We start from the raw sequence: 26,106 nt of genomic DNA, 5'->3' as shown, positions 1-26,106 counted from the left end.
TTTCTAAATCAAAATTGTATAAATCCGTCTTTAAATTTTTAAATTCTTCTCTAGGTGCTTCTCTAGAAGACTAGAAGAAGAGTACTTCTAAACTGTACTCAATTTTTTTTTATAATTATTTCTACATACAATCTCCAAATTTTCTATAACCATCTACTCTGCGTAGTTTCAAATATTTGTCTCTATTTTCGTTGAGAATTCTTCCAGATTATTTTTCAGCAGTGTTTAATTTTCTACATTTTCTAAATATTCTTTTCTAATTTTTTTAAAATCATCTCTAAGTCTAAAATCTGAAAATAGTATTACGAATTTTATAAAACGACCTTAAAATAAATTCTTCAGCATTTTTTCAATCATTTTTTATTTAAAGTTTTGTTATAAACACTTTGTCTAATCTTTTTTCTACATTCTTCTACATTTACTTTCAGATTCTACTCTCGTTAAAATTTTATTATTATAAGTGCGTTCTAGAGCACCGAGTCTCTACTACAAAACTTAACATTCTAAAAACAAAGTTAACTAATTCTTCCCCAGTATCCTTATAATTGTCATTATGACCAGAAAAGATTATTGGTTATTTAGGGCAGGGAGTAATTAAACGCTACGATTTTTTATTAAATCTTCTTCAATTAAATTAATTTAAAAATATATTGGTAGTACTTAGTAAACATATCTAGTACCTACAACTTTCAAAATTAAAATTTTACGTGCAAGTCTACATCCCCAAAATTAATTCACAGCCTTAGAACTTAGAACTAACTATGGCATTTGAGACATTGAAATTTTTTTAAATCAATAATATCTGAAGCAAATGCTCTTAACAATTGATGGTGACAATTTTTTAAAAAACTCAATTCAGTATTAAATATTAAAGGAGACTGTTCTTGTTGTTTTTCTCGTCTTGAATTAGGAACTTCTCCAATCTCCATTAAGTACATTAGAAATTTATATGACGATGTGAGATTTGAAGTTTAGACAAACAATTACTCAGAAACCTAAAGTAAATGCTTCTTTTTTATCCATGTATTATTTCACCTGAAAGTCGGGCACATTTTTTTTCAATTACTGCTTCACTTGAACCTCGGAATTATTCATTACGTGTAACACGGACTATTGCCACGTGATCCGACTAGATTTGCATTGCTAATGGCCATTCTGCGCCATATTGCCATCGTTGTATAAGAAAATTTGTAGCAAAATGGCGCACAGCAGACGACATATTTTAATTTTCTTGGTTTCTCCGACAATTCGAAAATTATCACCGCACTCTGCTGGACAGGGGTTCGGTCCCTAGGGATATCGTCTTTGTAAACACCAATGGCTTTTCAACCAGCAGACAGGGGAAAATCGATTCATACTTCGCGTTTGGTTTGCTTTGTGTTTAGCTGTTTTCCATTCAAAAAGCCAAGAAGAAAGAATTGGAAACGATCGTAAATTAATTTAATTTCAGCGAAATTAAAGGTTGAACGCTTGGTTGGAGCTGATTGTTTTCAACCGTATAATGAAATGAAGCTTTTTTAACAAATCAATGTGCTGAAACTGTTTCAATGTTTCAGTCATAAGCTGAGATATTGGAATTTGGTTAAATTGACAATTTTGAGCAAAACGTAACGGCCAATTCCAAAGTTATTTGTATAAATAGTAATAAATTTAAAATATTTTTTGAAAAACGTAGAGAAAAACTTAAAAATTGCTTTTGAAAAATTAATTCTCAAATTTGAAATGTCTTTTTTATATATTTTTTCCTTGGTAACATTTTAAGCCTTCTTTTTAGTATCTGAATCCTTGATTAAAATATTTTAAAACACGTTTCCAATAACAACGTGTTTTCACTATTTTAAAACACATTTCCCATAGCAACGTGTTTTAAATTAATGTTTTCACTATTTTAAAACACGCTACCCATAGCAACATTAAATTTTAAATTAAAATGTTCCATTAAAAAAAATTGAATAACACTTATGCGAAAACGCTTAAAATTCTCGGGTGTTTTCGCACTCACACATACAGTCACTTTTATGCTGAATTACATATTTTTTATAATTCGCAATACCATATTTATTTAGATACATTAACAACAACTGAGAGTTGAGTAACCAATGACCATCATTTTGACGCACTTTGCATTATGGTATTTCACAAAAAAACATCGATCTTCAAAACCTTATAAACCGTCTCTTCATATTCTTCTTATAGTAACACAGTAAATGACCCCTCCTTGTTCGGTTTAGTCAGGTCAGGTCAAGTAGACTGGTAAACGTTTATTAACTGTTTTAAGTAAAAATGTAAAAAAAAGTTTGCGGATAAAAATATATTTATACAAATATTTGTATATGTACATATCTAATTTTTTCTACAATTCCTTGTATTTAATAATTAATTTGAAATATAAAAATATTCAGCAGTAATCAAAATTTTAGGAATCCTTAAGGATCTTTTTACAACAAGCTTTGTTTAAATGGTATTTTAAACAAAAAATACATAGAAAATGGTTGCTATACCCCAAAGTATGATTAGCTACTCGTATTTAAATTCTTAATTTTTATTTGATTAAGAATATGTTAAATTTTTCTACATATTTTTTGTACAAAACATTTAAACATCACTTGTTTTTAAATGATATAAGAAATACCTAATTCATTTATTAATTAATTTTAATTATTAGGCATTGTAGGTAAATTCTAAAAAAATCACAAGCATATGAGAAAAAAATAAAATATAATATAAAAATATATAAAATACAAATAGAAAAAAAATATTTAAAAGTAACAACGTTGATTTTTCTGTGATTAACTGATACACTGATCTGCAAAAAACAACTTCCTCCTTATTATTATTATTAATGCTTTTGAGTCGAAATTTAATAACAAAAATTATGTGTCACATAATATACCTACTTTTTCCTAACAGATTTTTTATACAAACTGAACCCAATGTGAAAAATTTATATCTTTGTTATTAGTCATTAAAAATCCCCAAACAGGTTTTTTAACACCATAGTGACATTTCTGATATTATTCGTTTTTGAGTTGTAACATTATTCTTAATTTTTTTTATTAACAACCAAAATTTTTGTTTATAGTTTCAGATTGGACACATCATTATCTTTCTGGTAAACAATTAAAAAAATGAAATAAAAAATAATAAATGTAAAAAATAAAAAATACTGACCATTAAATATAATTGGCTTCATCTTTTTGTTCTTGACTTATTTTAGATTTTTTTTTGTATAATCAGCATAAAAATACTTAATATGACACCTAAACACAAAAAAATGAACAAAAACAGAAGAGCAACAATCGATACCGTTGTTAAGAAAAACAAATTTTAAAAAATATTTTAAAAAACTGCTTGGAAAAAAAACCTTCATTTTTGCTTAACTGAACGTCTTTTATGACCATACAAGAGTTTGGCCAACACTTTTGTATTATCCTGTAGATCGTTCATTTTACTTAAAACTATAACTGTGAATTTAATCATTGCGATAATACTTTGCAACAAATGTTATAAAGATTTTCCAAAACTCTAAAAAACCATTGGAATAAAATCTAACTGGTTTCATATAGTTTGTAATTTTTTTCTTTTCATATTTTTAGTAAAGTTTCAATCAACAAAAATCTGCTGGCATTTTTTTGAGAACCTTCTGACTGTTTCTCGTTATATTGTCTCCGATCCATGTGTAATATATCTTGATGACACTGTCTTCGTGTTTATCGGTACAGCGCTAAAATATTCGAAAAAGACATTTAAGTGAAACTTAAAAAAACTTTATCTACCTTTTATTACAAATCTTTATAATAAGAAAAATAATTCTCGAATAATTTCTTGGATATTCACTCATTCTGGATCTGCAGATAACTCATTTTAACATAATATTTTAACCTAATATTTAACCAGAATGTGTTTATAGAAGCGTCATTAAGTTAATCTGGAATTAATGCGTGATTAACTGACCACGTGACCAAATTGAACAAACTTGATTGGGTTATTCGCGTTGTTAACTTTTAACAACGAATTAAATTTTAACAAAATTTTCTATAAACCCGCCCAAAGCCCTTCAAATATGCACACTCGCTTGTATTAAAAAAAATAACCTAATCTTACATTTATGTCCAATTCACTATTTTAGTGGGTACTTAATAGAATATTTTACGAAAATCCGTTTTATTTAAGATGTAAATAAGAATCTCAGGAAATACGGTTTTACGACAAACAATTAAACGAAAACAAGATTATCCCCGTCATGTTGAAAAATAAGAATGTCGTTAAAGTTTAATTCGCTTCTTCAATTCTAAAATTAGAACGTCCAAACTGCAGTTGCAAGTTTATCGTATTAAATAAAATCTGAAGCATTTAATGCTCCTCGAAGTGCAAAAAACCGCAAGTGGGTCTAGTCCTTGTTGCCCGTTATCGATTTAATTAATTGCCTCATCGCGGACAAAGGGAAAATTGAAAATAATCAACTTTCCTTTTAAAATGAAAACGGTGTTAGCATGTCTGGTCCCATTTTGCTGATATTGTTTCGAGCAATTAAACATTCAATCAGTTTTTATTGTTACAGTAATTCAATAATGCATTATTCGGTTTATATCTGTTCGTGACCGCTGAAGAATGCGAAAGTAGGAGTGTTCTAGTCCTTCCGAAGAATCTCTCGATTTCGTGAGAGCTCCTCTAATGTCAACTTCAGCACAAATTTTCGTCCCTTTATTTATCTGGCTGTTTATTAAAAATAAGTGGCGTTGATCAGTTAATTTAGCCATTTGATTGTTGTGTCATCTAACGCGGGCAAATTCAATTAGGAGCAATCAGCGGTGCAAGTGAACCGAAACGAGGGACTCTTCTAGGCTTGGTTGTAAAGAAGCGAAGAGGTGGTCTCACTGAGACCAATTAAAATGATGCAGGAGTCGAAGAACACAAAAGAAAGTCAAGGCTTGAGCTGGGTGTAGCTCTTTTGTTGGGAATGGAAGAAAACTTTGCTAGAGGAGAGTGGTCTCGTCAACTTTATTGGCAAATTTATGGAATTTCAACAAAGAATCACAGGCACGTGATGTTTAATGAAATTTTACAGATTCTGCGGCCTGCGATAAACCTATTAATGACATTTTAGGGCTTCAATCTGATTAAATGACGCCCGAAGACAGGCTTTCAGAGATTGTAATTCCGTTTTTAATAAAAATTTTAATTTCCATAAATTACACGTAGAAAAACTGAAACTTAATATGTATATCAAGGATTCAAGATGAAACTTTTTTCATTAATTTTTTGCACTGGAATTCCCTGAAATTAATTTCGCACTTCATGTCTGTTCCAACTTTAAACTTTTATTTCATTAAAAGCTGGATCAGACATTTTTTGATAGACTTTCAGCACAACCAGCAACTTAAGAAAGCACAGTTTTATTACAAAAAAATATTTCTCTGTGATTCATGGCTATTGAGAAAAAATAACACTAAAGAATTACACGATTTGTACAAAGTTAGTTTAAAGTAACGCATAAAATTCTATTTTCGTTGTGTGCCTCATTTAAAAAAATCCCCGACCAGGTCGATTTTATTTTATAAACGCTACATTTTGACTACACAGCATCATTGCTTTTTAACAAATAATGTAATTTCTTATTTTGTTATGTAAAAATGAACATTTTTTCTGATTTTGATAGTATTATACACTGAAGTATATAAATAAAATAATAAAGAAGAAAATAAAGTAAGAAAGCATAAAACTCATTCACAACGTTACACAGAAGACCTTAGCTTTCTGTTGATATACTTTATTTGGTATAAAGAGTGATTGTTTTTTTATTTTATTCTGCTATATTAAATGTTTTCATGTTAATTGTTTCAAAAAAATTGTAATAAACAATGCCCCTTATAAAAAAAGACAAAACCGCAAAAACACTAACATAAACTGTTTTGTGAGTAATTATCAATAAGTTTTTTAATTGTTTTCTTCATTTTTTTAATTTTTTACATTTATTTTTTATTTTTTTTAAACTTACCAAACTTGTTATTTAAAAAATCACCTCATTTTCCAGAAACCAATTACGTCTTAAATTTTGCTATGATGGCAAAATGTACCTAGCATTTACAAAAATTAACTGGACCTGTTGGAAAATTTTTTTGAAAAAGAACTCATAATAAAAATATACATTTTATGCGTTTCTTCAAACTCACCCTGTATATCTTAGATGTTAGCTGAAAGTTATAATTTCTTAAAGATTTTGAGGTAAGATGAAATTAAAAAAAACTATTATGTAGATTTAGTATTCCTAACTCAAATTTAGAATTTCAGAATTTATTGTTTTTTGTTTTATTTATTTATTGTTTATAATTATATGGATTGTTTTTGATTTTATTTCAAATTCTTCCTTCAATAGTTTTCGAAAACAAATAAATAAATTTTGATATGACATTTGTGCCGTTGTGAGATTTGTACTCTTGAAAGAAATTGTTTTTGGTTGTTTAGGGTAGGGAGTAATTAAACTCAATTTTAATTAAATCATCATCAGGTTGCAATATTGATACGTCTTGCTTGAAGGTGACACTCGTTTGTTTAATTACTTCCTGCCCTAAACAACTAAAAACAATTTCTTCCGTCAAATAAATAAATAAAAATAAATAAAAGTTACCATCAAGTTTCTGTACGTAATATTGCTCATTACAAAAGTTTAAAACAGCAATATTTGAAAGATCACTCTCTTACAATACAATAAAGTTATACAATTCCTGTCATTTGTTTCAAGAAAAACTCTCATGAACAATTTTCGCAATAAGCATATTTTTCTAATCTTTAATTTTTCCTCAGAAATTCCTTTTGCTTTTTGTTATTTTCTTCTTATTTTATTTTCTGTTATTTTCCTTTAAGTTTTTTTTAGTTTTAGTACACTCAATTTTTGTAATTATAACTTCTTTTATTTATTTATTTATTTATTTATTTTTCTAATCATTTAGTTATTAGTTGTCAAGGGGGTTAAGTTCGAATAGCAACTGCTAGTCTTCGCCTCCGAAGTTGTACTTGCTATTCTAATAAAAACGGATTATTATTATTATTATTATTATTATTATCTTGACCCGGCAAAAGTATGAGAAAAACTTGACAGACAATTACTTTGATTATAATTATCTAAGAAATATTATTATTATTATTATTATTATTATTAAAAATACAAAAAAATTCTAAACCGCCTAATAACAAAGCAAAAATGAGTTATTTTAGATTTACTAGTAATAATACTAATAAATTTCTGGTCGGAAAATTCTCTAAAAATCTTTAAAAAATCAAACAATTCTACATAACCGATTTACTTTTGGAATTTTCTTTTAATTTAGTGAGTTACAATTGTGAATTATTATTATAGCAAATAAGAAATTGCAGACCTATACGTCAACAATTCTACATTGTGCTTTGGCAAAATCAAATTTTTAAATTTTTTTGTTGAATGTTCCTAGATAGTAAGAAACTCATACATTTCATAGATTTTTCACAAAATCGGTTCCGACTTAATTTTGTAATCTTCTACATTTTTCAAATTTAGTAAAGAGGTTTTTCATTAAAAAAAAACACATAATACTTTTTAGACCTGCTTGTTTTGATTCAAAAAATACCCAAAAATTTATAAGGCCTTATTAATAATAGTTAGTTAATAAATTAAAATTATTTAAAAAAAATAAATAAACCTTATTTAGCGATACATACATTTGAATTTCCCATTAAAACATTCTAGATCTATTAAAACAAGCTCAAAAAGTAAATTTCGAACTTTATTTCATGATTTTCTTTCTTTTTGTCAAAATACTTCTACTTTAGTGTGGGCCAGTGTGAGCCAGTCTTTTACTGAAAATACATAAAAATAAAATAAAATAAAAACTACGGCATTCGATTTTCTGCTTTACATTGGCAAAAATAAAATAAATAAAATAAAATAAAAAATGAAATCCTAAATTCATGGAAAGTATCTTATACATTTCCGTTAATTTAGAAACATTCTAATTAGTTTTTTTCAAAATCTTTGAAAATGCGCCAGCCATAGTGAAATCTATGAAAACATAGATGCACACATTAGATTTGATTTGATTTTTTTTAATTTAGTGAAAATCGCTCTCAAATGATACACTTTGACCCACTTTAGTTTTCTGCTTTATTTTTGCAAAACCTTTAAAGTTTTGTAAATTTATGGTTGAAATATGTTTCTCTATAGACAGATTTCAAATGATACATTTGAATTTAGTACGTTTGCATGAAAAACCCAATATTTGCATTGTGTTATCAGAATCTTTTAAATTTAGTGAATTTCTGGTCGAAAGACGCCAACACAATCGACTTAATTTTGCAATTTTCTACATTTTGCAACATATTTCTCATTCAATAGTAAAGTCTTAAAAATATTGCTCAATCGACAAAAAGTAATGCATTTTGTCGATTTACATTTTGTTTAAATACAAAAATACTACAATTTTTGTGTTTCAGACTTGTTGCGATTTTTTTCTTCAATTTATTTTTTGTCCCTTATAGAAAACTTAAATTATTTCAAATATTTATAAGAAAACTTTCTGTAGTTTTGCTCTGCATGTGGTTGAAAAAATACAACTTGTCGTGCTGTTTATGATAATTGTGTAGTTTTGGAGAGATATGCAAATTTGGTAAATAAATTTTGAAATGAGACAAGGTCTCATCTTAAATGTTTATTTTTCACGTTATTACATACAGTTTATATTTACTTGAAGGTGGTGTTAATGCCTAGGTGGTAGCCTCGACATCTGATAAATTACCGAAAATCAAACAATATTTTAAACACATTAGCGTTCTCGTGACCCTGATTCAGGTTAATTAACATCTTAATGAAGAGTTGAAAAAATCCACACGCAAAGTAAATTGAAACCATAAGTAATCTACCATTTATTATTCTTTACCTATCGCGTGCAATTTAACAATTTTATCACAAGCACCATCTCTGGCTCATTTATTCCTTGGTCTAAATTACTCCTGACTTTTACCATCTGTTTTGTTGAAAGTCTAATAAACAAAACCATGCAATTGCGGTTTCGGCCCCACGTCCCAAGGCTGCCAAAAAACGAAAAATCGAAAGTATTGTTTACACAATTTTTACGCCTCGATCTGTTTGCATAATCCAGTTCACGATGGATGCAAAAAGGTGATCTCATGAGGACCGTATGGAAGAGCAAGGTCGATGTTGCAACTGTCAAGGTTTCGAACCTCTCCTCTAGAAAAATTAATTAGCAAAGGTGTGGAAGACATGCTCTTGAAAACCACACAATACAAATTTGCATCGCTACACCTTGAACTGAATCATGCACATAATTGGATTCGACGCGGTTTGGCAAAAAATCGATTCTTTTAGGAAATTGGCGCTTTCGCAACGACAGTTTCCGGTTTACGCTCCTGCGAACGAAACAGGCGAGAGGATAAATCGGGTCTTGGTCCAGGTCGGTTTTTTTTCAAGAAGCTGTGATCTCGTGATTATTACATCAACTGATCGTATCTTCAAGGTGAAATGAATTTTGATCGTCTTGCTTTTATGAGGACTTCCTAGAGTTTAATAAGGTTATTGCTTTGTTTCGAAACTTATCATCAAGGTCGGTTTGTTAATTTACAATTTATTAAATCCACCCTTTGTTGCAATAATTCAACTATCAGGAGACGAAACTCGATCAGTTTCGCTATTGAGGAGCATTAAAACCCGATTATGATAAAAGTGAGGCAACAAAGACGCTACGAAATGGACACAATAGAGATGAAAAGATAGATATCAAGGGACGAGACTTAATAGAACAAAGCCTTACAATAGAGATGCCCAACGATATTGGACAAATAAGACAAACCAGGACACTGCTCATCGCAAATGTGGTATTTTCATACCTGATTAAGTGATTAATAAAGACCTGAATTTAGGGAACTTCCCTAACCGCAATTTTTCTTTAAACTCGAAAAAAATCTGATTTGTTAAAAACATTTGACACAATTTTTATTTGTCCTAAATTTTTAAAATGAATTGGAAAAGTAGTAGCCTAAATGTCGTAAAGTTATTTTTAACTTTCTTAATTTAAAATGGTATATTTTTTTTAGTGTATTTTAGAAAAACAATACATCAAATTTTGCCATTTAAGGCTAAAGAGGGCGGCAGAGTTAAATCAAGTGTGCGAGAAAAACAAGTATAATGAAAATAATTTTTCCGTTTTTGGCGATTTTTGTAATCCAATTTTAAATCAAAAAATGGAATTCAGTTTATTAAAGAATTAGAATTTGTGCCCACGTAACACTTTTTTGAAAAGAAGATATTTCATTTTTGTATTATTTTAGGTGTTATGTAGATTGTAGACTGAAAGATTGAGAAAGCTCAGCAGAAAGCAAATGCAATGTGAAATAGCCTTGAATTCAAATTTGTGCAATTAAATTCTCTGAAATACATAAGATTCTCTAGGAATATGTTGAAACTGTAAGGGAAGCCCAAGTACAGTCACGATCAAAAAGATTGACATATCTACCAAATAGGCCGGATAGTAAAAGCTTGACTTAAATCTTTTGGGTCAAAATTTCAACAAACTCTCCAGTTACCTTACAAACTATCGAGTTAGTTTATAAATTACCCAAATGTATAATTCACAGTAACATATTGAAATGATTTGTGGCTGCAGTTTTGGGTGTGTCATTCCTTTTGATCGTGACAGTACCTGCTTCCTACTCCAAGAAAAAGCGGAGGGTCTGAATAAGTTGGCAAAACAAATAGAAAATATTCGTAATAATTTCTTTCTAAAATATTTGCACGTAACATCATTTAAGCATCGTTTGTTTTAGATTGTCAGTTTGCTCAATTAATATTTTCATATTTTTAATTTTATTAATACTTATTAATATTTTCAATAATAATTACTATACTAAGAAATTGTAGAAATAATTTGAAAAAATTCACAAGCAAAGAAAAAATAATAAAACATTTTAAAATAGCTTTTTAAAAATAGTTTATTTATTATGTAAACTAAAAATGGATAAATGTATAAAAAAATGACAGTCTTACTAAATTACAACAAAACTAAACTACTAAATGATAGAGTTATATCAGGCTTTTGAGTCCCCAATTTTCATGTAATACCTATACAAAAATTAATGTAAGTACCAAAAACTTTTCTGTAAAGTTTGTTAGGTTTGTAGGTAAACCACTTTTCCCAAAACGTAAAGTACAGCGAAATGCTTCTCTGTCCAAATACAACACCACATTTTTTTTCTAATTTCTTAACCTTCTTAATTTGTATTTTTATAGTTTCTTAATTTCTCACTCTTTCATTCGCTTAGTTCTACACAATTTCAGTGTCATTGTTTTCTAGTTTTTTTTTTGTATTTCAATTTCTAAGTTTTTAAGTCACTTAGTTTGTTGGTTTTTTAATCAAAATGTGTTTGACTTTATTAATGCTTCTTTTTTTCACTTCTATAGTTTTTTCAGTCACTTTTCCATAATTTCAATCTCAATTTTTTTAATTTTTCCCTCGATTTTTCAGTATTACTTCAGCTTTCTAGTTTCCCAGCGTTTAAGTTACGTACTAAGAAAATCAGTTTTTGAATTTCTGATTTTTCTACTTTTTAGTTTTTTCTACTAGTTGCATATTAAATTATTTTTTAAGGTTACACTATCTTTTAATTTAGAATATTAACAAACCCTTACAAAAACAAAACATTATTTTAGCTAAGTCACTCTAAAAAATGACTAAATTTGTAATTTTAGTAAGCAGAATTATGGAAAAATTAATTATTGGAAACTAAGGCACACTGTATAAAAGAAATTTAATATAAAAACTCACTGAAAATAAAAATGTTAATGAAACGAAAAAATATTGGTAACGCAAAAGTGCCTGGTTTTAGTACTCGTTTGTATCTTCATACAGCGAGTTTATTTTTTCACTTGAAATAAATTCTTCCAGAAAAATGAACTAGTAATTTTACAACAACAAATTTGAAACAATACGTATTTAGGTTCAACGATTAATTAACTTCTTTGTGTAATAAAATATTTTATGTTTTTTTTTCAAAACGTATTTTGTTTTGTTTGTTTTTGTGCCTAATTGAATTTATTGCAATAAAATTATGTTTTTATTTTTCCTGCTGTAGCAATTAATAAAAAATATCCCCTAAATTACCAAATTTTAAGACTCAATCCCAATTTTGTTTCTTACAATCTTTCTGACACCTCCCAAAAATCTGGTCTCTACTGATTAACTATGATAGTGTTGCCAACACAAAAAATATATTCGCCAGATTTAAAAGTGTACAAGAGTCTAACAAGGTAATTATTATTATCATTTTTCGATTTGTCTCGAGAAAAAATTCCGTTTATGACTGTAAAATGAACTACAGCGTTCGAAAAAAAGCAGACAAATATAACGTCATTTTCGACTTAGTTCAGATTGTTTTGGCACAAAAATGCAATTTCAAGTTGATTCTATTGTAATAATATTTAAAATTTCAACTAAAAATTTAAATATTCAAGTGGAGAACTACATTAACTTCCTGACAATTAAATAAAAAACCAGAATTGATTAAACTAAAGTGGAACGAGCTTAACAACTTATCAAAATTGTCGGATATTCTAATGCTAACTAAATTAAGCCATATTTGCAGAGAGTTTAAAAGCATCATCTATGTTAAAAGCAACATGTTAATCCGTTTAGTGCATTAGAGTCGCTAGATAATTTCATTTATCTTAGTACAATTTCAAAACATTTTTAGATTGAAGTAAACACGAGTAGCAAAACGATTGATGTAATAAATTTAATTGCATCTTTTGTTTGCTGCTCACTACTTTAGCAGCAATTATCGGCAACAATTGGCTGTTATCTCGTTAAGTGTATCAATCATGCACAATGATTTTGACCGTGAAATATGTGCACATCTATTCAGCCACCAAATTTTTAGTAATCCGAGTTGCAAACTTTTATACAGCATGCAAACACGCGTTTTTGTGTCGAAAAGTTGGAGGAGTCCATCAGTCAATGTCGAAACTTTATTTTATCTGAAATAAAACTGTGGAGTTGATTAAAAATTGTCAATTTCCAAATTTCATTTCCGGTTCGTTGGACTTGGATTTGGGCCTCCAAGGCGACAACTTTTAAAAATCAAGGTGACGGCGAAATCCACAAAGAAATTTATGTAATTATTACAATAGTCGACCTTGAATTTTTGCAATTATTACTTCATCTTGATCAACAAGCACACAAACATGTCAAATGCACCTGCGATCATTTCCTTCAAGGATGTTCTCCTGGAACTTTCCTTCCTTCGTGATAATTGTCTTCTTACGCGAATTGCTCTTTTTTCCCCGACTGGAATTAATTTTAATTTTGGAAGTTCGACGAAACGAGCAAAGTTTAATGCAAGGAAGAGCAACGATTAAAATTATTACCTCCGAAAGTATCCACGTATAGGGGAACAACTAAATGAAAAAAACACGAATTAAACCAACATTATTATTAAATTTTTAGGCCAGGAGCTGAACGTTTCCACAACTAACCGCAAATTACAAAACGCAAAAAGTGTTCTTTCTCAACTAGTGTTTACAACATTAGTGGAGAAACCCAGGCCCCCTTAGGGCGGACCTGGAGCTTTCGCCAACCTTCAATCAACATTGAAATTGACATTGAATCGCAATAATCGCACGCATCTTTGTCTGTCTCAGTTCAATGGCTGGTGAAATTTCATCAAATCTGTTCACTTATTTAAGGAAAAACTGTAAAAGAAACCAAACAATTTTTTTTTAGAAATAGACTATTTCCCCGAATTAGATATTTGATTTTTCAGTTATTCATCTATGTAGTAAATGTGTAAATAATAGATTCGGTAAAAGCAAGCTAAAGGTTCACCAAATGAGACTAAGAATGTTTTTTTCTGTCTTTTTTAAGTCTTCAAGTGTGTTTCAAAAATTGTCAAAAAAGTTATGAAATTAGGTATAAATATCTAATGTTGCATTACCATGTTATTTGCTCACATCCTTTTATTTTTAATTCTAAAAAGACTTAGTTATTTTAGATTGTCAACTTACAAAAGTAAATGGAAATTAACGATATTTCGTCTGTGTCACTTAACTTAGCTCCTTTTTGAGCGAAATTTTGTCAAAAATAAGCCGAAACACATGCAAATTAAGTCGAAAAATACTATGTTTTTACCTTTCCGAGTGTTTTAGTATCATCATCTTAAAACAAGCCGAAAATTTGCTGTTTGTACCTAAGTTAGTCTTAAAATAAAGCTATTTTTACAAATAGGTTTTAACAAACAATTGTTAAAACTTGTTAAAAAATCATTTGATTAAAAATAAATTAAAGTTATTTTCGATTATCTATTTATTTAGTTTGTTTATTTTCGGCCACAAAATTAATGTTACTTTATTTATTTCACTTTATATAGCTTGTTTCGCCACGAAATATCGTCAAAAAAATACCTAGTATTTAATAATAGATAAAAATTTAAAAATATCCAAAAGATGAGGACGCGAAGTCTAACTTTAAGTTATTCAACTTCAAATTCACAATTAATTAAAAAAAATAAAAATAAAACAATATAGGAATTAAATAAAAATTCATTCGGGAATTACTTAATTTAACCAAAATCTAAAAAGAAAAACTATTGCCAAACTCTTAAAAACAAAAGCAACAAGAAAGAATTCTTTAACAAGAAAAGAAAAAAATTAAACGGAAAAAATGCTTTTGAATTAAAAAAAATCAAAAAATTATTACGATGACGTTATACTTTTTTGAGGCATTCTGTATAATTAAGAATACCTTGCTAAAATGCATCCTAGAATATAAATAACATTCACAAAAAATCATAAATCCAAAATTAATAATAACTGAGCTACAAAAGACGGGAGCTGGGTTGGGCCACCCTGTATATTCTGTAATTTTTTAAAAAAGCTTTACTTTACATAGTTGCAATAAAACAAACTTGAAATTGCATTTGAACTTCATTTACCTCCTCTTTTATTCTATTTTTAAGGAAAGAAGAGAAGAGGAAAAGACCGAAGTGGAACAAACCACAAAAAATTTAAAATTAATTAAAAAATATTATTTGACCCTTTTTACCAAAAATTTTTTTCCTTATTAAAATATCTCACATAATAGATCAAGCAAAAATTGATTGTTATACTGCAAAGCAGAGATGTGCCAAGCATTTAGAAAAGAAAAACAATTTTTAAGTTTCTTAAGTTTTATGCAACAAAGTAAAGTAGGTAAAGTTACTTTTTATTCTTATTTAAAACTGTAACCATAAAATAATGAAATCAATTTAGCAGTTAGTCACTAATTTAACAGCTTTTTTAATTTACTACATAAATACAGAAGGTCTCAGAAATAAATTAAACGAAAAAACAAAAACTTAAAATGTTGGATAAAATAAAAATTAAATAAAAAATTACAAAGAAAACATATTTCTTTCACGTTTTTCTAATTTTTTTCTGAAACAGACCAAGAAACGACCAAATAAAAGAAAAAAATTATTCCGTTATACTATTTGTTTTTTTGAGGGTCTCATTATGCTTTGTAGTAAATAACGTATTTATTTTATAAAATTTGTTTAAAATCACACTGGAAATTGATTTAATTTGTCCATTTTTTAAATATTTATAAAGTTGGCTGAAAAATCAACCAATTATTGTACAAAAAATATTAGGTTTTTTTCTCTAAAATAATTTTTTCTCTATGCAAAATATCTCTCACAAAAATACATCAATCAATAATTAAAAACTTTAAAATCCATTGACTTCGAGCAACGAGGTAATACAGATATACAAATCAATAAATATGAAATGTAGAAAAAAACTTATAATTTAACAGGACTTACAACTTTTTTTACCAAACAAATTTTTTCTAAAGCAAAGTTTAGTTAACGTTGAACTACATATTTTTAATTTAATAATTCTGAAATGTCTACATTCTGTGTGTCTCTTAGGCAATAAATTAATTAATTAAATTAAAAAGTAAAACACTAATTAATTAAATAAATTAAAAGTGTCTCATTAGTTTATTACATCAACTATAAAATGCATTTGTGTTTATTCTGCCTTCATTTGGTTTTTATGATAAAGGTACAGAGGGGGAGAATAAATCTTTAAAAAAAAAAATTAATAATACTGTAAACAACTAATGCATATTTTACTAGAAAAGTATAAAGAATAACTAATTGTCCAAGAATGAGAGGAATCGTGTGATGAAACATAATTACTTAGGTATTTATTGTTGTTGTTTATTTTATTATCATTTGCATGATTGTTTTGTTGAAAGTAATTGTTTGTGCACTAAATATTTTGCATTTTTTCCGGAAACCTGAAACCCTGAAATGCTCAAGTTTCTGAAAATTTTACACGTGTTTCACTAAGTTAAATCGATCAAGCGTCCGCAACTGCGCACAAATTAGTAAATAATTAAATAATTCGTCCATTTCCCCAGGTGGAAAACAAACCAGGAGGTTATTTTCCCCGAGTCTGCTTGGGGCCATTGTTACGTGCTGAAAACACGTTGTTCTATACATTCAGCAACGACACTCGAACGAATTTGCATGACAATACGGTTTTCAGCAACGTTAAGAGGGTTGGGATGAAGTTGTCACGTCAAACATGCTGAATTTTTTTTCAATTTAAGGCACGTATCCTCACATTGATTGACTTTATGAACTAGATAACTAGGCTTTAACCGCCTTATGAATATTAAAAGAATGAGAGCTTGCTGAAAAGCTCATCCGTATGCAAACGGAAAATTGACGAGCTTTCGTCGCCACTTTATCTCAAGACATCGAAGCAAGTTTCTTGCTTCTACCTGCATAAATGGCAATTGCGAAAACTGGAAGCGAGTAAAGACTGTCGTTTCGGATTTTTCTCACTAAAATGACTCTCCTACAAGTATGCGCTTTATGCTCCAAGTTTCAAATAAACATCAAAAATCATTGCTTTTGTCGTAAATATGCAAGTGGGGAACTGCTCTACATTAACTTCAGTACGACTACAATGAAAAATCTGAATTCTCTTTCTATTCTAAGGCTATTACATTGATTGACAAAGAAAGCAACAATTTTTTATGATTTTTGGAAATTTTTTGGGTACTAAAGTGCTCAAAAAAGCAAATATGACGTCATTTCCCATTAAATTAAAAGAAAAAATGAGATTTTAATTGAGACCCGTGTCGACAATTTTCATAAGAAACATTAGAAAATAATTATTTAAAATTTGCTCCTGTATTTTTTAAGACGCTGGAAATACGGTTAAAGATACAACAAAAACGTTAGGAAGAAATTCATAGAGAATTAAATTTTGTATAAAAAAGTACCCGAGACCGTGTCTCTATCATCAACGGTTTAGGTCCCAAATATATTCAAAGACGCATTTGGTTCATTTTAACAACTCAAGTAACGGAAAGTTAATTTATATCTAAACTGGAAAACATAAAAATATGATGTCGCAGACCTTTTTATAGTAAATTTAATTCTCTAGAACATCGTTTCTTATACTTTTTTTGGTTTCAACCCTATTCCCAGCGTTTAGAAAAAGTGTAAGACACAAAGTTATAGAGAATTAAATTTTCTACAAAAAAGTCCGCGACAGTATATTTCTACCTTCAACGGTTTAGGTATAAATTAACTTTCCAATACTTCACCACCGGCAAAATGGGGACTTTGGGGCCTAGATGGTTGAAGATAGATATATGGTCTCGCAAACTTTTTTATAAGAAATTTAATTCTCTACAACTTTCTTCTTAACATTTTTCTTGCAGCTGTAACCATATTCGCAGCGTTTTGAAAAATATGGGGTAAAGTGCAAATTAGTAAAAGTTAAAAAAAAAAAAATTTTTTGCATCTCATGTGTATGTCTTACTATTGAGAATTTAATGCTCTGTCTGCCTGTATTTTTTTTGATAAGTGTGTGATAACACTGATAACCGCTATAAAAATACAATCATTTTTTCAAATTCAATGTTTTGAAAACTTAGAAAGTAGTGGAACTTCTGCGGTCTCTGGCGACACTAACCGAACTATCGAGAACGAGAATGTTGTATTAATACGTAGTTTCACTTCCTAACCTTTGGATATCCATAGTCTTGATTGAGAAAATATACTTATTATAAAAAATAGCTTATCTTATTTTTCTTAATTATTGCAAAAGATTGTCACTACTGGACTAAAATTGTTTAATTTTAATAGAGAAAGGAAATAGGAGTTTGCAATTTTAGGTATTTTCCGAAAATCGAGCTTCAGTTCTTTTATCAATAATTTCTAGGACGTGCTGTTTTTATGTAACAATCTCTAGAAACAAGTTAAAAGTATTGTAAATTATTGATTTATAACAAGACAATATCAATTTTTATTACATAACTATAAAAATTTTAGTCCACACATTTTTCTAAACAGAATCCTAGTAGGTCATAAAGCAAGTTAGTTTCCTATATTGCAATGAAAAACGTAATTTAATTGTAATCAAATAAAATAAAATTGTAACCGCAATTAATAATTTAAAATTTAGTCAAATTGTTATTGATTTGTTCATTATATTAACATATTACACAATGTGTTTTTAAATGATTCTCATCTAGTTAACTTTGTAATTGGTTTACATTTAAAAAAATTGTGTTGCTCTACTTAATTGAATCCTTTGTCAATAAATGTAAAATCTGTCAGTTGTAAAATTCAATTAATTTCTTTAAAAACTTTTTTTTAAAACGTACTTTTACACTTTTATTATTGAAGCTTATTTCCAAATTCGAGACTTAATAAAATAGAGAAAAGAAATATTCGAGTCTAAATGCCTATCATTAGTTCTATGAAACGCCATTTTCTGATTTCACATGAGAAATTCACAGACGACTGGATGAAAATCATTTAAAAACACTTTGTACAAGCGATTACCTTTTTTTATTTAAAATTGGTATTTACGGTGCTGTGTTCAATTCTCTATCGTTTACGCTATTAGTTAACTTCTTTTCAACTAAAATGATTTATTTTTACTTGGGCCACAAGACACTCTGCATTGTAACTTGTTTCTGAAAAATTTTCAATATTTGAAAATATAATATAATACAATAAATAACAGTCTTGTCCGGAATTTTCATGTTTTTAAGGTGCTGTTGAACAATCAGTCCTCGCATTTTTTTGCTTGAGACGAATGTAGAATATTATTTTATGTTTTTTGAAAAAATTCTAGTAGGTAATGTCGTACAGCTTTAGAATTAAGCTTAACATTTTTTTAAGAAATTACTAGAGACTGGATTTTAAGAAATTTTCCAACAAGCATAGTTTAAGGGTTTTTCTTAAAATTAGAAATAAATTTAGTTTTTTTAAAAATAGAAATCTTTGACACTCTTTTTATTTTTCCTAAATTCCTAAATTGAATTGTTGTATCCTAAATGAGTTTTAAACACCGTACAATTTCTTAATTCAAAATTAAATAATTTTTATTTTTTTATTAGTATTTAGTTTAAATTCATTACATCAAATTTTTCATTTTCATAATTATTTTATTTTACATCTAAAGATTTTTTGTTTCTCAAACTTCCTCAATTTTTAAGATTTTCGAGATTTTACTATTCTATCTTATAATGTTCTTACTTTGCAGTTTCATACACAAAATTTTAATCTTACTATTTTTTAGTTTTATTAGTTTTGTATTCCTGTTTTTGTTTTTTAGCTTTTCAGTTTTCTCACAAGCACCAAATTCACCATTTTTTTTCCAGGAAATTGTCACTTTAATCATATTTTGTTGCTAGTTTGTGCATCAGACAAAATACCAAATTTTTATCTATTACTGGACTGTTGAAACATTCATTTGGCATCATAGAAAAAATTCAATATTTTCACGTTTTTTTACTTTTATCCTCCTTCTATCTTTCCTTCATGCATTTTTAAGTGGTTTTCATTGCCACATTTGCGAATAGAATTTTTAGCGGCTGTAATACTGCATGAATCAGATTAATTGAAACAGTTTTTCCCAATTTTATAGTTGCTACCACCTAATCCAAGTCCTTAGCTTCAGAAATGACACTCGACATGCGTTTATTGCCTCATAACAACCACACTAAACCGATAATGCCAACAATAAAAAGTTTTTCTTGTTATACATAAAAGTTCTTTTATTGTATTTTAATTAAGCTATAAAGTGCAAATCCTGCTTTTCCAAAGTTACGTTCAGGGACAATTTTCAGAATAATTAGAAAATAAATGTAAACACTAAACACACTGTATAATTATCGATGCGTTTACGCAGGGTTGCCATGGCTCTACAACACCAACACAAATTTTATCGATGTTAAGTAGCATATTAAACGAACAGAACAAAAGTTGGTCTTTGAATATTCTATAAATTATGTATGTCATATTTTAAAGCTTTGATTTGAAATGTGTACCGTGTTTGAAGTTCGGCTCCAATACTTGCGACAGCATTAACATAATAACGTTAGCTGGAGGAAACTGAAATTAAAATGCAGATCCTTTCCAATAAAAATTTGCTATTTTCGCTAAAAATCGCTGCTCTGATTTAGTTTCGAATCGGTTACAATGTCAGCGAGGATAAGTAAAGTGAAAGGTCGCCACCAAATGTTGACATAAGAACTTCATTCCACTGAAAGGGTTATATAATGTCTTTCCCACCAGTTGTCAATATTTTGCGTTGACTTCAAACACCACTGCGTCCACACTTTAATTAAACAGGGGACAAGTGGCAATGTTTGGATGCTCCCGAGATTAAAAAAAAATCTTGGGGAAGTTTGAAGGCGTTAAATCTTTATCTTAATAGCTTGCGAAATCTCGCCAGACTATAAAGTTGTTTTAAATGTGTTTTTAATGCCTGTTGGTGTAATTATGCACCGATCCGACTTATCGACAAATTGGGGTAAAGAGTGAGGAATCAATTTTTTCCAACGCAAAATTGTCAATTAAAATTTAACCTGAGCAAGTCGCGAACACACCTAATGTTTGCAAAAAAACCTCAGTAAGTGTTGCTTACCTTCAACTAGACACGGCGTTTCCTCTAGATAGTCTCTTGCAAACACACCAACATTAATTTTAACGCACAGGTGTTGAGGAAAAATTCCAGGTGGCGATTATGGTACGTAATAGAGAGCGTCGCGACGCCGTAGTCCGTCGGAGCGCCAACTGGAAGGACGCGGCGAAGACTGACTCGAGATCAAGCTCTCCATGTCAACAATAATAGTGGGCAAACGTTCGGCTAGGATCGGCTGCGTCGTGTTTATTGGATGCAACGGAGGTCCTGCAGGAATACAATTAGCAGGATTTTTTCGGCAGGATGCGAAAAATCGATCCGGATACCTGTTGCGAGACGGCGAGATGCTGCAACTTGATGCACTGGCTGGGTCGACTCATTAATAATTTAATTTGACGTTTTTTTTAATAATTACAAATATTTCCAGCCAAGTGTGTTTTGGCATAATTAAAACAGTTAAAATTTGTATTAATTATCCTTGCAACGGCGAGTTTCAAGCCTCCGGCTACCAACTTCGATTTTGTTTGACTTATTATTATTAAAGAAGAAAATAATTTTACAGCCAGTATGTTTTTCATACATAATTAGGTATACTTTTTTAAATAGAGAAATTTTCTTCAATTTATGGTTAAATTGCAGTTAAACTGAAGATCTGATCTCTCTTTCTGTTAATGTTAAAATAAAAAATTCAAGGCAAATTAATATTCCAAAAACATGAAGATTTTAGGCACTTTTTTATCTATAGAACTCTTAAAAGTGAAAAAACGTCATTTGCTCCCATTTATAGTGTAGTATTCGTTTTTTTTTCTTTTTAAGTCATTTTCTGGTACCTGGAGCGGATATCTCCTAATAACTCCGGGCTATTAATCGTAACCCTATCAAATTTACTATCCTTGTAAAGGACTTTTAATTTTCTACCTTCAACAGAAAAAATCATTGTTCCATGACTAATGATTATTATTGAACAATTTGCAAATAAAGTAAAAATAAACAAAACTAAAAGCTTATTGTATCTAAAATACTAATAATCACATTTAATTCTGGGCTTTTTATTAAATACTCAATTTTTTCCATAAGTACGTATGTGAATTTTTTCAGCGTTTTCCTACATTTTTTATGACAACTTAAATTAGACAATAAATGTTACGAGTAAGTCGCCGCAAAAAAGTATTATTTCTTTTTGTTGTGTGCTAAAAGAAAATAATATTAAAATAATAAAATTATTAAAAACTTAGAAATACCACTAATTTTAGTCTAGTAACAACTTTTTTAATTATTTTTTGCACAAGATTTCATTTTCTAAACATCGTTTCTTTAAAAGTGATTATTAGCTGTTTAAAAACTATAAAAACGTTAACGTCGCATTTATTGTTATATTATTATTATATTATATTATATTATTATTATTATTATTATTATTATTACTACTGTATTTTATACACAAGGTGAGTCTGCTAAGTATATCCTTCAACATATCTCAAAAAGTTATGGTCGTATTTATTTCTCCACACCTATGAACTTTTTAGAACTGTTTTAAAATTATTTATAACAGATATTAATTTATTCAAAATATTAATACATATTCATAAAATTAAAAACATATGTTATTAAAAATTTTATGATTATTTGTATCATTCAAAAACAAACGATGCTTAAACATTCATAAAAAAAATGTTATAAGCCCCAAAATTACGTTGATTACAATTTTTAAATTATTTTAATTTTGGGGTTTAGGGATATTAAAAAAACTGCTCAAAACAATAAATTTTTATAGTGATAAAGAATGGGAAGAAAATTTTGAATTAGTTCACATGATGCATAGAAAAAAAAATACTTATTACTTCATTGCAAACGATGAATTTTGTGTAATTAAGTTTTTGAGATATACAGGGTGTTAAGGAATGGCTTAACAAAATTTTGTATATAAATTTATCATGATCAAACGAGTTAAAAATTCTTACATCATTTTTCTAAAAAGTACGTAATTTCTTCAAATTTTTTTATTAACACACCTGTTAAGAACCACAGTTTGTTTTATGGTAGTTTTTTAGAAATTATTTATTTTTTTATTTTTGTAACAAAATGGGTATTGGAGCATAGACGTTTTGACAACTTTTTAATTGTGTTGCCAGCATGTTCAATTTTATGGGAGGTTCGAATCAAGATTCTAACATTTTTTTTGTAAAATTTAAAAACAAAACACAAGTTAAAATAAAAAATGTACGGAGTGAATCAAAAAAATAATTTGCCTTTGCCGATTTGTCAATAATAATCATATTTACGCTAAGTTTTATCATTCCAATTAAGCTCAACGGTTCTCAAAATTTGAGATACTAATTTCAGAACAATTTTTAGGTAAAGTGTGCATTTTTGATTTACACAAGTTTTACCTAATCGATCCGTTAGGCCATTAAATTTTTGCTAAACCATGTATACTAAAAATAGACCACTAGCTGTATTTTTCATTCAACATTTTTATTGTAGCTTCTATAACACTATGTAACACAAAAAATGTATATTTTAAAATTATTTTAACATTATAAAATAAATACAAAAACTTTCACATTTTATTACACCATCAGTGTAATTTTAAATCGTAGGGAAAGATGTTATTTTAGTGTAAGTATTTTCGTTACTCGGTTAATATATGTTTTTCAAGAGAAGATAAAAATTTAGTATTTATTTTTAACATTTTGAGCTTAGTTTTTTTTAAAGGACTTGTCCGCTTATTACTGTATATTAATCCAAAAAAACCGATTGAAAGCTCAAAGCTTGATCAAAATTTAGTACGTGGTTAAAAAATGTGAGCATCAGATTGGTACAATTTGGTCATATCATCAGTTAATCTGCCTATTAGTTGCGGATTAAAATGACGCTTTTATAAACCAGCCCTAGGTGCTATAAATAAAAAAAGTTAATTTTATATTACCAACATAACAATATTAATAAAACAATATTAATATTTATTTACTAGCAAATTGTAACTTAATTTATTTTATCATTATTTGCATTTTCAAAATGTGCGATCATATATAGGGTTATTCAGATAAAATTTCGATCCTTATTCGAAAAAAATGCAACTTTTCAAAGCATAAGTCATGATTCTAAATGTCAAAATTAAATCATAAATCTAAGTAGATTAACTAATTATGACATCATACTAAGAATCCAATTAAATTTATAATCTGTGTTTTGTGTTGCATTGTTTACCCTTGAAGTCTCAGATGAAAAACACTGTAGTTATTATAATCATAATAATTGTCAGTTTTTTAAATCAGTTTTGAAAAACTTTTTTTGATTTTTTTCTTTCTCTCGTTTAATATTATTTGCACAATTTTCAATTATACAAGTAGGTGCTTATGTTTTAAACGTGATTTTGAAAACTCTTTGTTGTAAATATTTTAGAGCATGATTTTACTTCTGGAAAACGATTTCAAACGTTTTAAAGATTTAAAGCCAATAGAGAATTTTTAAATATTTTTGATGGAAAACTTAAGAATTTAGTTTTCTTCAAACTCGATCTAATAAAACGTTTAGTGCACTTTTGTATATACCTAGGAAGCTTAAAAGTGCAAAAAATGGCAACTGGTCGTCCGTTTTTGAAGAAGTTTCGGTAATTTTAGTCGAATATCTGTCAATAACTTGACTAATAATAGTAATAATTTGTTGAAAAAATCATTAAACTAAGCAAGGCAAATATAATTCCTGTGTGTCGATGTTTTTGGTGCCAATCGACATTCCAGAACATTTTACATAGTAAAAGTCTAGTATTTTAATTTTGTAGAATAGTTTTACTGAAAGTGACATAAAAAATTGCGATCTTCTACATCGGTTTGATTAAATTACCAAAAATCTTATGGCTAAGCAATTTAAATCAAATATTTTTGAAGAAATCTAAGAACGAACGACCTTTCTTTAAGAAACACAAAATTTAAAAACAAGATTCAATTAAAGGTAAACAAAACTATGACAATTTTAAGTTTTTAATTCTTTTTTTTTAATTAATGTTTGATTAGCAAAAATAACTAAACACTACATAAAATACCACATTTTTTCTATAACTAATCTGGTATTTTCACATATTTGAGTAAAATATTTTGTATTTCCTCATTTTAATTTAATGAAGTACATTAATCTCGGACTGAAACATGTAGTAAACGTGTAGCACATTGCAATAATAATTAATTATTAATAGCTACTTATGAGTAAACAAAACAATAATTTCCAAGGTGAGTTGTACTGCTTTATTGTCCCGATTTCACAAAATTGAATAATTAGTGAACAAACAATAATTCATTGTCCAAATATCAATATTTTTTATTAAACTATTACAGGGCGAAATGGTTAAAACCTTTGACTTTAATGATTTGTGGGTGCAGTAGTTGGTCGGTTTTCCGAAAATAAATGTAAATTCGTCCATCTGCTCGCATTTTGCATCCTAATTGAACATCATGTCACAAAACGTTGCAACCTTGCGCTGGAAAACCATGACATATTAATCTCGCAGTATTTATTCATTCCGGCCCTGGCTCGCTAATTACAAAGGAGAGCTATCGGCCGCGTGTTCGCATTGTTAATTGATCATTTCACAGCAATTCGTCTTGTATTTTATCGGCTGCGATAATACTCCAGTAGAAAGTGTGTGTTGACCGTGATAGAATTCGATGATTCGTTTAACACACGAGTGGTTCGTTCAGAGTTCTTCACTTTCGCCGATTGTGCGTTTCATTTCGATTTCATTAAATCGGCGCCCTTTATTTGGACGCATTCCGCATTACTTCATCGACTAAATAGAACAGAAAGAGAATTGAAATGACACAACGACTTCATTCAAAGACTTGGTCGAGTGTGACATTATCCTTGTCCATGACATGTATGACACAATTGCGGAGATTTCTGACAGGACGCTGGACGATGCTTTCGTAAGAAGATGATGGAGAGAAGCGGTGACAAGGAATGTCGATACTTATTAGACACATTCCTAAACAATATCCATTGTAATGAAGCTGTTTCAACACCTGATTTTGAACTTGTGCCAGTTTTTACACAAACAAAGCGAGACTTGTTTGAAGAAAAGTGTTGAATTTTTTATTTCAAAAACGTTTCTGAATTTTTGAAAATAAAATGTT

The 26,106-nt window shown here is 28.6% G+C and overlaps 1 protein-coding gene across 1 annotated transcript in view; it reads right to left on the bottom strand.

Annotated features, from left to right (window-relative positions):
* LOC662235 (uncharacterized protein) overlaps window positions 1-21,168 on the bottom strand; it is a 109,071-nt gene extending 87,903 nt beyond the window's left edge. Inside the window, exon 1 of the mRNA XM_008197963.3 lies at window positions 20,981-21,168. The gene's annotated coding sequence lies outside the window, so the exon portion shown is untranslated. The remainder of the gene's footprint in view (window positions 1-20,980) is intronic.
* Window positions 21,169-26,106: the final 4,938 nt, after the last annotated feature.

The sequence above is a fragment of the Tribolium castaneum genome, chromosome 6, assembly GCF_031307605.1.
Source record: "Tribolium castaneum strain GA2 chromosome 6, icTriCast1.1, whole genome shotgun sequence".
Taxonomy (NCBI): domain Eukaryota; kingdom Metazoa; phylum Arthropoda; class Insecta; order Coleoptera; family Tenebrionidae; genus Tribolium; species Tribolium castaneum.
Note: the sequence above shows the minus strand (reverse complement) of the source record. Positions and strands in the feature narration are given on the sequence as shown.